Source organism: Harpia harpyja, chromosome 5 (assembly GCF_026419915.1).
Source record: "Harpia harpyja isolate bHarHar1 chromosome 5, bHarHar1 primary haplotype, whole genome shotgun sequence".
NCBI lineage: Eukaryota > Metazoa > Chordata > Aves > Accipitriformes > Accipitridae > Harpia > Harpia harpyja.
Window position 1 is genome coordinate 54,350,280 of NC_068944.1, and position 15,083 is coordinate 54,365,362.

At 38.8% G+C, this 15,083-nt stretch overlaps 1 protein-coding gene across 4 annotated transcripts in view; it reads left to right on the plus strand.

The window, feature by feature from the left end:
* Positions 1-15,083, plus strand: part of CPQ (carboxypeptidase Q) — a 166,595-nt gene that overhangs the window by 64,556 nt on the left and 86,956 nt on the right. The gene's annotated exons all lie outside the window — the stretch shown is intronic.

Genomic DNA, 15,083 nt, shown 5'->3' on the forward strand with positions numbered 1-15,083 from the left:
GATGCAAGCTCAGTTACAGCAGCACTAGAAATTGCTGCTAGAGTACATCTACTGAGCCATGATTCTTTTTTAAACATTGTAGTTTTCTAACCTCAATGGAAAACAAGAATGACTATCTCTGTCCTTTAAACCAGGCATAGCTCTTAAAAGATTTTATGTTTTCTGAGATGGTAGTTCTGTAGCTCTGGCTTGCGATGTCTAGAGATCCTCAGTGTTAGCATGAATGTACTGTTTCAGAAGCTTGATCATTGGGCAGGGAAAAAGTAACTACCCTTATGGCTGGTTGGATTACATACCATCACCTATGAGTCTAACTTCAAGAAATATGTATTTACCAAGTAAAAGACAATGCCCCAACTTCTAAATTAGGGTACAGTTAATTTAATTTTATGTCATCTGAATTTTTAGCCATGCTTCTGACCAACTAATAGGCTATCTTTCCTGAATTATGTTTGGTGTATTCAAAATTCGATGTTTCAGTTTAGGTTATGAAGTGTCCAAATGTAACCTTCAAAGATGTGTTAAGGTGCTAGCCTGTACTTGATTTTCTCTTTGCTGTCCTGCTGTTTCTTTAAGTAATGAAATGGATTGGGATCTCTTCACTTCTTCCACTGAGAAGCTCAGTTTTTTGAAACACTGGGTAAAGACTTATTTACAAGCCCCCTGCTGATGTTAATGGGAGTGGTAGTGGACACACTTTGAAAATGTAACCAAGAAACAGAAAAATAAAACAAGTGAATGTTTAGGTTTTTTAGTACTCAGTTCCTCTTGGAGCCTTAATGGGTGCTTCACCACTCTCATTCCACTGTGTTACTCCGGTAAAAATGGGAACCATCTAGCTATTTAGGCAATAAAATACATTGCAGACCCAAACTCTTACAATGCCTTTTATACCAAAGTGTTTCAAAATGCAGTGCAAATCCAGGGGAATAGAAAGGTGCCATTTCCACGGGCCAAAATTTCAATTTAAGTTTTGAATTGAAACAAAAGCAAATCTCTGAACTCTGGGTGAGAAATCAGCAGCGGGTGGTATCGCTTTTAGAAAGGTCTAAAGCAAAACAGTTTGAAATTAGGCTGAAGCCTGTGAAACATAACTGGTCACAGGTATTGGAGCAAATTATAGCTTAAAAAACTGGAATTTAATTGAAAATGAGGGTCATTGTAGGATACCGAAGAAGTCTGGTGAGATGTGATACAGTTCTAGATGTAATTGCATGTTAGGCATGTTTGTGTTCATCTATATATTGACCAGAATTTAATGTACTGCTTGATTTATAAATAATTCATTAATTCCTCCTATGAGATTTTAGCATGTTTATTAAATATAATCACCAAGAACTGAAATAATATTTGTCTGAAAATTTTATGTTACAAGCAATGTTGAATATTATTATTAAAATACTTTAAAGGAGAAAACAATTTATTGTTTTTTCTTAACCTGTTTTTTTTTTCTTTGTTTGACCACTCTTGTAGAGTGTCCAGTTCAGTTCCTCCTTTTTAAGTCATTTTTCCAAGTGTTTTGTGTGGATTCTTGCATATAGCAATGAAGGGGGGAAAAAGTAAAACTAGAAAAATGTTAAGGAAAACAGAAAAAAATCCTAGTTGAAATATTTCTGACATATTTTTCTAAAAGTTTGCTGTATTTTAAACTTAGTGTTCTTAAAATGTTGAAATACATGCTTTGTTTTGCTGTTGCAAGAAATGTTTGATATCATAAAAATTAATACTCGGAATTGTCTAACTTGCAAATCTTTGTTTAGGCACCTATGCTTAACCAACACATTTACATTCCTGAATAACTTAAAGCAGTAAAAGAAATGTAATTACTGCTTTGTGAAGCATCAAGCTCTCAGGGATGCATTCATCTTCAGAAGCGATGATGTGACATGGGTGCAGATGTCCTGTTGCTTTTTGAGGCAGCTCTGCACCCAAGGCACGCAGGTACTTTTGAAAAATTCACCCACTGATACTTCAGGTTTCTGTTCTGATTTACCCTTTCTGTTTGGCCAGCCAGTAGCAGTAAGCAAATGCCTTAGCATCAATTGCTCCAGCGAAGGAAAATGTTCTTTGAAACCTGCTTTAAGTTGCAACTTTGCACTACCAAGTTTTCAGGTGGTGTGGAAAGCACCTGAACAGAAAAAGGAAATGGATTTTGTCATGCTGTCAGTAAAGTTCAGTGTCTCACGAGTGTCTCTGGTCTGTTTATCTTTGTATTATCCCTTCTAAGTTAGGGAAGGCCTGCTTTCCCAACACAGGACCCTTGCTACTGTCAGAGTGGGCATGACTGTTCATGTTCTGAGCAGAGACATCCACCATCGTCACCGTCAGTCCTGGGGTCCTTGTTTAGTGCCTGCTGAGGCCTGAATACCTGTAGGTGCCCAAAGGAGGTGAGCCTGTGCCTATAAGATAATGAGTTCAAGATCAAGCTTTTCTTCATACAAACAGATTGGAAGCAGTGGGACCAAACGTGCTATGACTTGATGCCCTGGAAGCCTTTCTGAGCTTGGGATCCCATTCTCACAGTGCTTAGGACAGCAGCGAGAGTGGAAAACCTGTGGGTTGTGGCACTTAACATATTTAAGCCTTTATGACTGCTGACAGTTGAGCCAAAGAGTTTGTGAAATGAGAAAGGTATGGTAGCAGAACCTGCTGAGGTCCAGGCTATTGCAGGTTAGAGACATTTGCAGTCCATTCCTGACTTTCATCTTGGAGAAGGAGTTTTTGAAGCACACTGTTGAACCTGGGACCATGCTGTTAGCATCCTTTTGTACTGTATTGTGTATTGGTGAGATGTTTTATTTAAACTATGTAAGTTGACACTGGAGACTGACTGACTGAGAAATTCACAAGTTAACTAATGTGGTTTTCATTTGAAATTCAGGCAGAGCTGTCAGTAAAACATGTTTGTCTTCTCATTTTAATACAGATGTAACATGATTGGTCTTAAAGTGCAGAAGCAACCATCCCCATCTCTGGGGAAATGCTATAAATAGCAGCTGTTTCTTGTTAGTCTGGCTTCAATGTACCTAATGTGCCAAACATGGAACCACAAAATACTTGATTAACTGAAAAGGTATCAAAGTGGATAAAGATATAACTCTTCTATAATCCTGACTTTCAGCGTCTTTCTGTACTGCATATTTCTTGGTGTGCAGCGCTGTTTTACTTATCTTACAGTTACTAAGTGATGGGAAAACTGTTTCCTAAGTGCCCTACAAAGTACATAAATTTAATCGTTGCTCATTATTGTGTGATCTAGCATAAATATTGTAGAGCAGAAACAGAGGAGCTCATAAGTGGCTTTTTTTGAATCCTGAAGAGCTGTTCCAGGAATTCACTCTACACAGCTTTTTTGCCTCCTGTTTTTATGGAGTGCCATATCTACAAAATGTACCATTTGAAAAGTGACTCTATTTTGAACACCACAGGCATAAAAGACCATTGAAGAATGTACTGTAGCTCTGAGCCAAGTTTGGACAGCACTTTGAAAGTAGCAGTCCCAGGAATGACCTGAGAAACAGAGATGCTAAGGTAATAGATTGTGAAGTTCTCTACCAATCTGTGATTGATGTAACAGAACCTGTTCTACAAAGGAAATGGCAGCTTATTTACTTTTTCATTCTTCTTCCTTTCCCTGTTTCAAAAATCAGCCCTCTCTCGGAATTTGTGATACTGGGCAAAGCTCCAGGGAACAAGAGAACATGAAAATTGTCCAGGCTTCTGAGCCTGTTAGGCATTCATGCACATAAGGGAAGAAATAATTTGTAGACCAAAAAAACCCCCAACCCCAGTAAAAAAAAAAAAAAAAAGACTTCTCTGAAGATGTGTAATACTCAGTACAATGTTGTTTTATGGCCTGGCATCAGTTCTACATATGTTAACAAAATGTCTATCCATTAGCCCTTTGATGTGGCTTCCAGATATCCCTATGCTCAAACTAAATCATGCATACAATAGAGCTTTGAGTAGAAATGTTTTAAGAGCCTGGTGCCATCACATTATAGCTCCATTATCACATTTTCTCCATGTGGATTGTTTTGCTATTCATTCCAAAATGTTGAAGGGTTTGTAAGTGCACTTCTGTGAGCCTCTCTCCTGTGACTGTAAGCTGATGCCTGTTGCTGCTAGAATTTAAGAGATGATTATGGAGATTGGGTTTTGAGAGTGCCAGCCCATTACTTCGTGATAGTGAACTGATGGGAAAGAAGATGACGAAAGAGAAATGGTGAAAAAGAAACAAGAGAAAGGCTGAAGAAGGAACACTGGCATTGTTAGGAAATGTTGTATTTTCTTTGAAGTTTTTGTATCAATATTTGCTGAAAGAAGTAGTACCCTCTGTGTTTGTGTTTGTTTTATTAGTAACAGGACTTCGTACTATGAATTAGGGTGGTTGTTTTTGATAGTGTGCCTTGTGGGAGTGGCAATATTGCCGTCATTTGTTCTTAAACAGAGGTCTTGTCATGATGAAAATAGTCAAATTAATATGAAACTGATATGGAGGAAAATTTTTCTTTGTAACTTCACCATTTTAAGAATGTGTTGGGTTTTTTTTACTACCAGAAGGCCTAGCAAATTTTAAGACTAAAGTGCATGCTAAGTTTTGTGGTGTAGAGCTTGGCAAATCTTCTAAAACTTGAATTGCCCATCTAAAACCCAAAAGCTGAAAGCATCTAATTCTGCTAGGGAGAACTTGGCAAGAGTTTGCCTTCTGGCTCTGAATGACTGATGTGCCCTAAAGTAGGCATGTTTTTTGGAAACCTCAATATCTGGGTATGCAACAAATATATCTTAAAAGTAATTTGTACATATGTGGTTCATGTTGTTAAGGGGCAACAGTTAAAAAGCATTGTACTACTTAGAGTGTGTGTCTGAAATATTGATGGAACAAGTGAATGTGTATATGTGGAAGAAAGATTCAAAACAACTTAGATCTTTTTAAAAATTATTTTCCTGATATAATTTTGCTGGAAGGCATCAGGTCAGATTCACCAGTCTAATGTGACCTTTGTAATGTTCAGTTCTTTTCAAAATGACTAGACCGCATCTATAAATGGGCAGCTGAGAGTGGGGGGGAGAGGGCCGTGGTAGTAGCAGTCTCTGCTGATCTTGGAGACACCTGAAGTTGCTGTGTGTCTCAGCTTGGGGATGCCAGAGCAGAACCAAGAGATGTGTTCCACTGGGTGCAGGCAAGCCAGCAACTCTTTGAAAGGGTCCTCCTCTTGCCAGCTGAGGCACAGTAACCATCACTGCATACGAGCTATGGCAATATGAAGGAAAAATGTATCAGCTTTAGTTGCCATTGACACCTGGTCTCCAGATGGACCAGAGTGTGCTAACTCAACTTGCTGACACACAACTGGAGAAGAGAAGGCTCCAGGGAGACCTTATAGCAGCCTTCCTGTGCCTAAAGGGAGCCTACAAGAAAGCTGGAGAGGGACTTTTTACAAGGGCATGTAGTGGTAGGACAAGAGGTAACGGCTTTAAACTGAAAGAGGGTGGATTGAGATTAGATGTAAGGAAGAAGTGCTTCACTGTGAGGGTGGTGAGACACTGGAACAGGTTGCCCAGAGAAGTTGTGGATGCCCCGTCCCTGGAAGTGTTCAGCGCCAGGTTGGATGGGGTTTGAGCAACCTGGTCTAGTGGAAGGTGTCCCTGCCCATGGCAGGGCTGTTGGAACTAGATGATCTTTAAGGTCCCTTCCAACCCAAACCATTCTATGATTCTATGATGATTCTATGATATCCTAGATTACTGCAGCACCAGGGTGACAGTGACAAGGGATGAGGTGGCCTTCCTCACTGGAGTCAAGTAGAGTTTGGAGGAATTGAGTGCTGCTGTCATCCTGCTATACATGTTCTGTTTAGATTCTCTTGAGGTAAGCTCAGACAGTGTGCTTTCTGCCTTCCACCTGAGCTTGGGTGTAGATATCACCGTATATATGACAGCTGGCTGCCTACCCCAGCCCCTTTCTTTTGGGGCTGGTACCTGCCCAAAGCTACTTGCTAGACCTTTGCTCTGTGTGCTACTCTTCAGAGCGTATGGTTGGGTTTTAAATCCCCTACTTCCTAAACTGCAACCAAATAAATTGTGGGACTAGAAATTAAAAACTAACATTTAGGGTGCTTGTTCTATTGGCCAGCAAATTTATCTGAGCATACAGTTTTGTAGTCCTTTTGATGATGTGAGTATAAGCAGATACACTTTTCTTCCCACCCATTCTTTTGTCTCTACTCCCACACAGCAGTTTAAAGAATTACTGTGGGATTTTATTTCAGTAATAATTTACAAATACACATAGGGTTTACAGAATGGTTGTGAAAGCTTTTTTTCTCCACATTGACAAAGTTATCTTCTAAAACTACACTGCATCCTTCTTGCATTCTGAAATGCAAGGGTTTCTAAAGGGTAGTCCTGGGTTTGGCAGGTGTGATACTTGCCTGAGGCATGAAGTAAGAAGCCACAATATTGAGGAGGAAGGAGGAAAGAAACTATATCGTACTTTTCATTATGAACAAGTAGGTGCCAGAAATGCTAGTGTCGAGCATCAAGGATTAGTTTTAAAACAACTATTCACTACAGAAGTAGTCAAATATCTGCAGCAGTATGTTTGTATTCGTTAAGTGCAGACTATAGTATTTAAGTGCAGACTGTATGTTTGACCTTGTACAACAGAAGGAGGACTACCAAGATAGTTCTTGTCCTAGTGAGTCTGCGGTCCAGAAGATGAGTAGAGTGCTAAAACAATACATCTTTTCCATGCAAGTCTAATGGGAAACTGCATGTCTAAGAGCGTGTGGGTTGGATGTAGAGCACTGTTCAACACAGATTCAGAGGTTCCCACACACAGGACCAATGTGGAGGAAGATCTGACAATGAGATTTTAGATGGTGGACGGAGTTAACATTGTTAATGGAGTGGAGGGGAAATGCTAAAAGCAGTGAGGTCTAAAATGGTCAGGTTGGGGCTGAAGTGAAAGGGGGAAAGAACTTGGTCTGCTCAATCACACTGAGATGCTGACAGTACAGGTGTTATTCTAAGAAACGTGTGGTTGCAGCAGCTGAGAGAGGTGGTTACTCAATGATTTAGCAGAGTATCTAGCAGAGTTCATAGTTTTGGTGGGCAGAGAGACAGTATTCTTGAGAAACACTGAACCAGCTGCAGAATTGTGAGTAGACTCGTTAGGGTTTCACGCATCACATTGCTGCTTTGTGAGAACAAGGAGTGCGGAGAGATGGTGAAAACAATAAACTGACCACAGTTGGCATGTTCTTTAAGAAAATTAGTCTCAAGACCTTGGTTTGCTTCATTAGTATGTTCTTCAAAATGTTGATATAATTCGTTCTTTTGGTTTTTATACCATTGTTATATAGTTTTTTATACAGTTTCATTGGCCTAGAAGGATTCCTCTAGGCTTCTGAGACCTTTAAGGCCTTGCACTTTGCCACTGTAGTTTTATTGTAAATGTAGTCACAATGATGCAAAAGTATTTATTGTGGTTTGGCAAAGCAAAATACACTGTAAAGCACTTTATACCAGTAAAATTTGTCCAAAATTATTATTAATAAAATGTTAAAGATCTTTTGAGGCTGGCAGGCATAAATCTTAATTAAATCAAAGAATAAATTTTGTTCATAGAGTTTCTCAAGTATTATCAGTACTTATACCAATGATATATCATGATGTAATACGTAAGTTATCTACAGTTTCATTGTGCACATATATAATTCTAATTAATTGTAGCAGGTAAATGGAAAGTTTGGACAAATTCCTGATTTACATGGCTGACTCTTTTCAATAGTACTTGTCAGAAAAGTAAACTGGTTTATGTGTTTAGGACTGAGATCCCATTTCTTCTTTACTGAAGTTGTAAAGAAAAAAAAGGACATGTTACAGGGTCTTTAACAGAAAATGTATTTTGTACTACAGGTTCTGTAGGTTTGCTTCTTTATACATGCCGAAAAGTATGTTCCTCACAGTCTGCGTCTGTTTTTCCCACTAGTTTTTATTCTGCCATTTATTCCATAGACTGGTTTACAAATTTGAACAAAAAGAAACTAAAATGCGTATTCTTCTGGTAGTTACATAGTCCCTTGACATCTGATTTCTATCACAGTGTTTGAATTTACAACCATCATTGTGAAATATTAGTCTCAAGAACAGTGTACAATGTCCTGGTATAAATTACTCAGAAAAAAACCCCTATGTCCCATTTCATCTAATCATACATAAATTATCATATAGAGGGTGGAGAATGGAATAATATCATGATGTAAGATGAAATAGTCTGTAAACCATACTGCCTTAGCAATTGCACCAAATCAGTGTTTTTTTCCTAGAGTGCATATAAGCAAATAGAAATAGGATTTTCCTTGTATTTTAAATATTTCAACTCAGCGGGGAAGGATATTAATGCTGTCTCAGTACTTCTGTATCACTTAAAATTCTGAGCTTTATTTTTTAATTGTGTGCCTGGTCTAATGATCATTGTGCTTAGTTTCTACTTTCGGTGATGTCAACTGGACAAAGATTTTTCTAATCCTCTCTGTGTGCCAAGTTTAATGTGCTGCTTGTGGGAGAAGGTATTTAATGAAATAATATTCCTTCACTGTAATGGAATTTGTTGCTGTAAGCTATATATATATATATGATAGTTTTAGGACACCATCTTCTGTGGCGTGCTGCTCAGCAGAGTAGACCATATTCTACCATTCCAAATGGGAAATCTCTGTCATCCAGCTTCTTGCCAGGAGAGTGATTACTGAGCTGTAAAACGTGATGTCCTCTGTCCTCTTCTTCCCCCTTTCAAATAAGCAGGAAGAGGACTTGAGGTCACATTATTCTTTGTGAAGGAAAGGAAAAACAAGATCTTGAACTGTTGACAAGTATGTTCCTCTCTGTCTTATCTTACAAGCAGGTACTACAGCTCGTGGTCTGTTCTGCTTGTGTGATTTTGTTTCTTGGCATTGTAAACCTCAAGTCTTGGATTTATGTTCTCCACTTCTACTTGAAGTCCACTGACCTCCGTTTATATGCTAAAGTGCTCCAGGGATCTGTTCACTTAGCTGGAATTAATGTTCAGATGATACTTTATTTGGCTGTCTCTTAACATGTCCTGCAAGTTGTTCTGCAAGTCTTTCTGGAAGACTGCAGCTATGTATGTAAATAGGCTATAGTTAATAAGCCTATTTATAGCAAGCCCAAGTCTGATGATTTTTTTCTCATTCATTAGAGTTTCCAACCTTCAAATAAGTTCAACAAAATAATTGGATTGCACCCTTACCCGCTAAGTATGGTGCATTTACTTTTTCATTGATTAATTTGGTAGTTTAATTTAAAATTGCCTAGACAAATTTAAATGCTGAGTTTCAGGAAAGAGGTATAGCTAAGTATAAAGAACTATAAATAAGCTGGCTTTGATAGGTTGGTTAAATTTCAACAAAATTCGTAAGGATATTCTAGATTATATGAAAATATATAAACTTTACATTCTTTTATCTGTGGACTTTGTTACACACACAATTTCCTGCTAGAGATCAATGTAACAGCCCTTGCTGCCTCTGCAAAATACTCAGCAAGTCTTTCAGAGTGCTTGAGATTATTCGTTGCACAAAGTCAGCAATGGCTAACACTCAAATTACTTGCATTTTCATTTATCTGTGACAGGTTTTTCTGTGAATTATAAAGAACTCAGGGAATGTTCACAGTCGCACTTCAGTGTGACCTTCTGAATCTGCTGGTGACTGGACCAGGGTAAGGGAATGAAGAATGTGATTGCAAGTGTTGGCAGGGTCACAAAGATAAAGTACTAAATACTCTGGAGGAGAGAACCACAATTCAGAATAATCTTGGCAAATTCATAGGAACCATCAATACTCAGGATGAAATGTGATCTGCTTTTCTTTAGGAAGCAGAAATTGAATGTACAATGTGCCCTGGCAGGGTGGCTTATACAGGGTCCTTGCTGTATTCACTGAGAACAGTTGTAAGGTACTTAGGACTTACCAGGCATGGTACAAATTGTGGCATAAAAGTAATGAGATGACATCCAACTTTTCCGTGGAAGAGCTGTCCTGCTCTGTGAACAAGTATGTTTTAGATAGATCCACAAGTTTGGGGGTTGAAGGGTCACACTTGAAGAACGTGTTTGTACAGAGATGAATGAAGGCATCTAGACAATCTTTCATGAGTGCAAAAAGCTCAGGCTCCTGAGAGAGCATCTGATCATTCGGCATGCTGTAATTGCTGCAGTTTGTTTCAAAAGCCTCTGCACTAAAGAAATTACTTTGTTTTTCTAATTATCTATGTAGCACATTTAAAGCTCTTTTAGTGACCTTTCAGCATAGGATTCTGCAATATCACAAAGCATGAATGTTAGCTATTTAAGATCTACCCAATAATGTATAGATGGGAAAATACATAATTTGCATGTCTGTCAAATTAAATCACTTGCTGCTAAATTCAATTTTGTTAAAGGATAAAGGAATCCAAGTTTGTGTTGAAAGCACAAAGAAATTTCATTTTTGTTTTCTAATAGTCAACTTTTCCCTAATTGGGAAAGGCTGTGTATATTTAAAGGAAAAACAACAAAAAATTCCAACCAAACCTTTCCCTGCTTAACAGAGAATCACTTAATGTATTTAATTAAGGTGACCTTTGAAAGCTACTACGAAATTGAAGAAGGAGCAGCTAGCTTGCAGTAATTTTAGCTGTTTAAATGTAGTGGCACTGAAACTGTTTAAATTGCTGTAAATACAGTTTTAGTGGTTTGAAAGAATCTTCTTTGTCTATAATTGCATTTTCATTTAAATGTATATCTTTTAGGAATAGATAAGGGTTTCTTCTCAGGGTGGTGTAAAAAGATACTAGCATATTTTCAATAATTTCATTTTGCTGCTTTGAGCGCTTTAAAATCTCTTGTTGAATCTTTGAAGCAGAGAACTGATCTTTTTTTTTTCCCTTATCTGAAACCACATATTTAATTGTAATGTGAATCGTAATTGCTAATACCAATTTAAATCTGGGATGTTGAACCAAGCAGAACCAGAGATGAAGGGATTATCCACACTGTGTTGAATAAATACAGCATCTTGCTGTATGGATGCAACACTGACCTGGGATATGAGTGTAATGACAGTAGGTAATGTGGTGTCTTTCCCATCGTGTAACTCAAAACATCCATCTCTTGAAGTGTAGAATAAGAGACATCTTTTTCCCTCTCTTCCTTGGTGAACCAGCTGCAATTATGAACTCTATCAGATGATAATCCACAGAAATTATTTATCTGAAACAATTAGCATAATGCTGTGCAATTGCTCTAAAGCTGACCTACTGAATTAGTAATTAAGAAACCTTAGTTTATCTAAGGTTTTCTAGGCAGTCCTGTGAAGAGCTTCCATGTTTTTTCAGAGCTCTCTTCATTTTGTCTGCAGTGTCTCAGATTTAACCAAACCTTTGCCTCTAGAAGAAAATAAAATGATTTTCTGGGACAGGTTTAACAAACATGCATCTTTAACAATTTTGTTCTGCAGGTGAAATTGGAATTGGTTGGATGTGTGTATCAATACATAAGATCAATATTTTAACAAGTGATAAATCTAGAATGTTTATCACAATCTTCTTTGAACCTTGGAAAAGGGATCTGAAAGTAACTAGCCTTTTTTTCAGAGTTTTTTACACTATTTTTTTTAATGTTTCTTGAAAATAATAAAAATGAAGGAAAAATGGTAGCATAGATAGCAAAATTGACTCAAACTGTGAGCAAAGGAATGAAATAATTCTGCGTCACTTTTTCACAAGCATAATAAATGGCACAAAAATATTTAATTGTGATGAATGAAAACACTCTGTAGGTAACCCACCTACCACAAATTTACAAAACCAAAGGAAATGTGAATTCAAGATATCATGATGTGACTCTCTGTTTCAGTCTGGGACCTGGAGGTACAACCTTCACCACTGGAACACTACCCACACAACAGGTAATGCACTGCAGTGCTAAATTTGCATTGGTGGGGATGCCAGATTTCTAGCTCCCTTCCCCTCACATCCTATTGTCATAAATCAGCAGCCTTTACCCAGATGTAATCCCCACCATCTGGCTTACTGCAGTCCCTTTTTGAAATCGTGTGGATAGTCTTTTCTCCTTCTCCCATTTGTTTGAAATTAAGTGCAGGAAGAATTGTTTAGCTGTGTGCTATAGCCAGATTCTTGCACTGTGGCCTGCAGAGTACCAAATGATGGAAACGGTTTTGGTGGTCGACAAAATGAGTCAGCTGGTAGTCAGGCTGCAGTTTTGGGAAGAGGAAGGAAGTGCTGTGCAGGTCTCAAGCCCGTGTCCTCTGTGGCTCTTTGGCTCAGCCATGAACGGGCTGTCATTTTGTGGGCCAGGAGCATGTTTTTGAATGAAGAGCTATATTGAAGTACCCATTGCTGTCAACCTTATTTAATTTTGTGACACTTTAACTGTGCATCTGCTCTGCCATTCCCCTGCTGAGTGCCTGCAGACGTGGTGAATGCGCCTTCCCCAGCATTGCTGGTTTGGGCTGGGGAGTGCTGACTCTGCAAGGGCAAGTCCTGGGGAAAAATGAAGGCACTTGGAGGTTGGGGGTTGCCACCGATTGTTTCTAAAGAGATTTTTCCTCTTCAGTTGACCACTTGATGTAACCCAAGCAGTGCTAGGCATATAAGGCACATTTATTTCAGTTACAAATTTGTAGTAACTGCTCTCTGAGCTCAAGGTGACCTACAGAGGGTTGCCTCTCCTACCCAGTATTGTTACCTCATTTCTGATTTATGTGTTGAAAGGAAATGGGAGCGAGAAATATTCAGAGAGTAGTTTCTCCTTCAGGTATTTATGTGTTAAAGCAACTCCAAAGAAACTGAATGTGCCAGCTGCTGTTCTGTCCTGAACCTCTCATTCCCAAGCAAAACCACAGAGCGACTACTCAAAGACTATTCCAAGCTCATCTGACAGAATTTAACCTTCTAGAATTGGCATGTTCGGTGTCCAGGCTGGAAGATGAGCCACCTGTGTTGCAATGTTAATGGTTAAAAGAGAGACAACATTCATGGCTTCCTGAGGTCTCTGCTAAAATGCTTCAAGTCCTTCCTGAAGCAGTCCCTATGAGTGGTGATGAAACTCCTATTGTTCAGTTCTCTCTTCCTGCTTTTCAACAATCTCAGAGAGTTGTGGAGTGAACTGTTAAGACGACATGGACTCAAGCACCAGTAACATGTGGATAAGACAAGCCTACATATTCTTTCTTCCTTACCACGTATTTCTATAGTAATAGGACCAAGATTGTATTGATCTTGTGCTTAGGTGAGATCAGTTCGTGAATGAAGAACAGTTAGGTGAAGGTGAACTTGACAGAGGAGAGTTCTGATGGGACAAAAAGACTTTCTGAAGAATCCGCAAACCTGGTACTTCTGTCTTCTACTGAAGATATGTACCCTATACTGATAAATTAGTCGTATTCAAGATATTGATCCTTCTCTACTGCTCTTCAATTTTATGGGCCTATGCTATCTAAAAACACAGGATGAAAACTGTAAACTCAGTAGGTATGCTCCTCTTGTATGAGGGGCCACATTCTGACAAAGCTGTTGTAGGTGTTACTTCTCAAAGTTGGTCCAAGCCTGTAGAATTAAATTCCTCAGGAAATAAGGGTTTTTACTGACCTTCTGTTCGAGACAAAGGCAGCTTCCTTTGACCTCACTTTCTCTGCCATAGACATACAGCACCATGTACATCTGCAAACACTGTTCCTCCAGCAAAAATAAACAAAACTTTTTAGAAGACATTCCAATATATGTTTTGCTCCCCTTGGAATAGGTTAAAGGACAAACAGTATATGAGAGATACTCATCCTGCAGAATGATACACTGCCAGTGGGTGTTTAACATGTACTCGTTACAGAGATTAATACATAGCCAGGGCTACTCTGATACTACAGGTACAAATAAAGAACTTTTTATCTATTTAGTTTTTTAAAAAACAGCTAAGGGTGGATCTAGTATTAGATTTTAGTCCGTTACTTTATGTCTTAAATGGCAGGGAAATATCAGGCTTTGGGAGTAGGGGGTTCTACCTGATTAAGGGGCACCATTCCCATGAAAATCTGTAGCAAAAATTTAGGGCCTCCCCCCAGTAGATAGGCCGGTAGGTGAACTCAGGATAAGAAGCAGGAAAATGGCATCTGGCTGAAGCTTTCTCAATTTGTATCTGGGCTGCAGAACCATTTGAGGAGACATTGTCTTCTTCCTGCCAGTAGCATCTGGACAGATCAAGTACTTGGAAATAAAATTATCATTGGGGAGTAGTCTGGCCTTTATATTTCCTCCTGTAGAGAAATGTATGTCCATGGTGGTATACAGCCCCGAGCAGCCATCCCTGTGAGGGTTCACATGTGGGAGCCATCAAGTAAAAGGAACCCAAGTCCCCTGTCCAAGTGTGCAAATTCTGCTTTTGGATGAAGTCATTCCTTTGCCTGGGGTTTCTCTTGGATTTTGTAGTCCTTTCAGATGCCCAAATATTCGTGATGCTAGTAAACACTGGCTTAAGCTTAGTTTGCCAAAAGATGCAGTAGGCCAGATCCATGACTCATGATGATCTGTATCTTTTTTTTTTTCTTTCATTATTTTGCTGGAAATTAAGCAGCTTTTCAAAGACTCAGCAAATATCAAATAACAGCAGCCTGTGTGCTGAGCTCCCATCCCAGTGTTCTGCTGACTTCAGTAGTTTTCTGCTGAATGCAGAAGCAAGATCTGATGTTAGTATCTCAATTTTAATGCTCTACACGACTCTGCTGTCCATTTTTAAATGTACTCTTCAAAATCTCTACAGTTTGTCTGCCAGTGGACAGGTAGGAGACAACTGCCAGGGGAAATGAATATAGATGATGAAGTGGATTCTCCCAAGGAAAAAAACCAGACTTCATATCCATTTATTAGAATTTTAACTTTCCCTTATGCTTGCATCCTCCTTGTCCCAACCAAGCATGTCTGAGTGAATAAGGTTGTTTCTTTACTTACAGTCTCAGGAAGAGGGCTAGAAAGAAGAGACTTCTATTTTTACATTCATG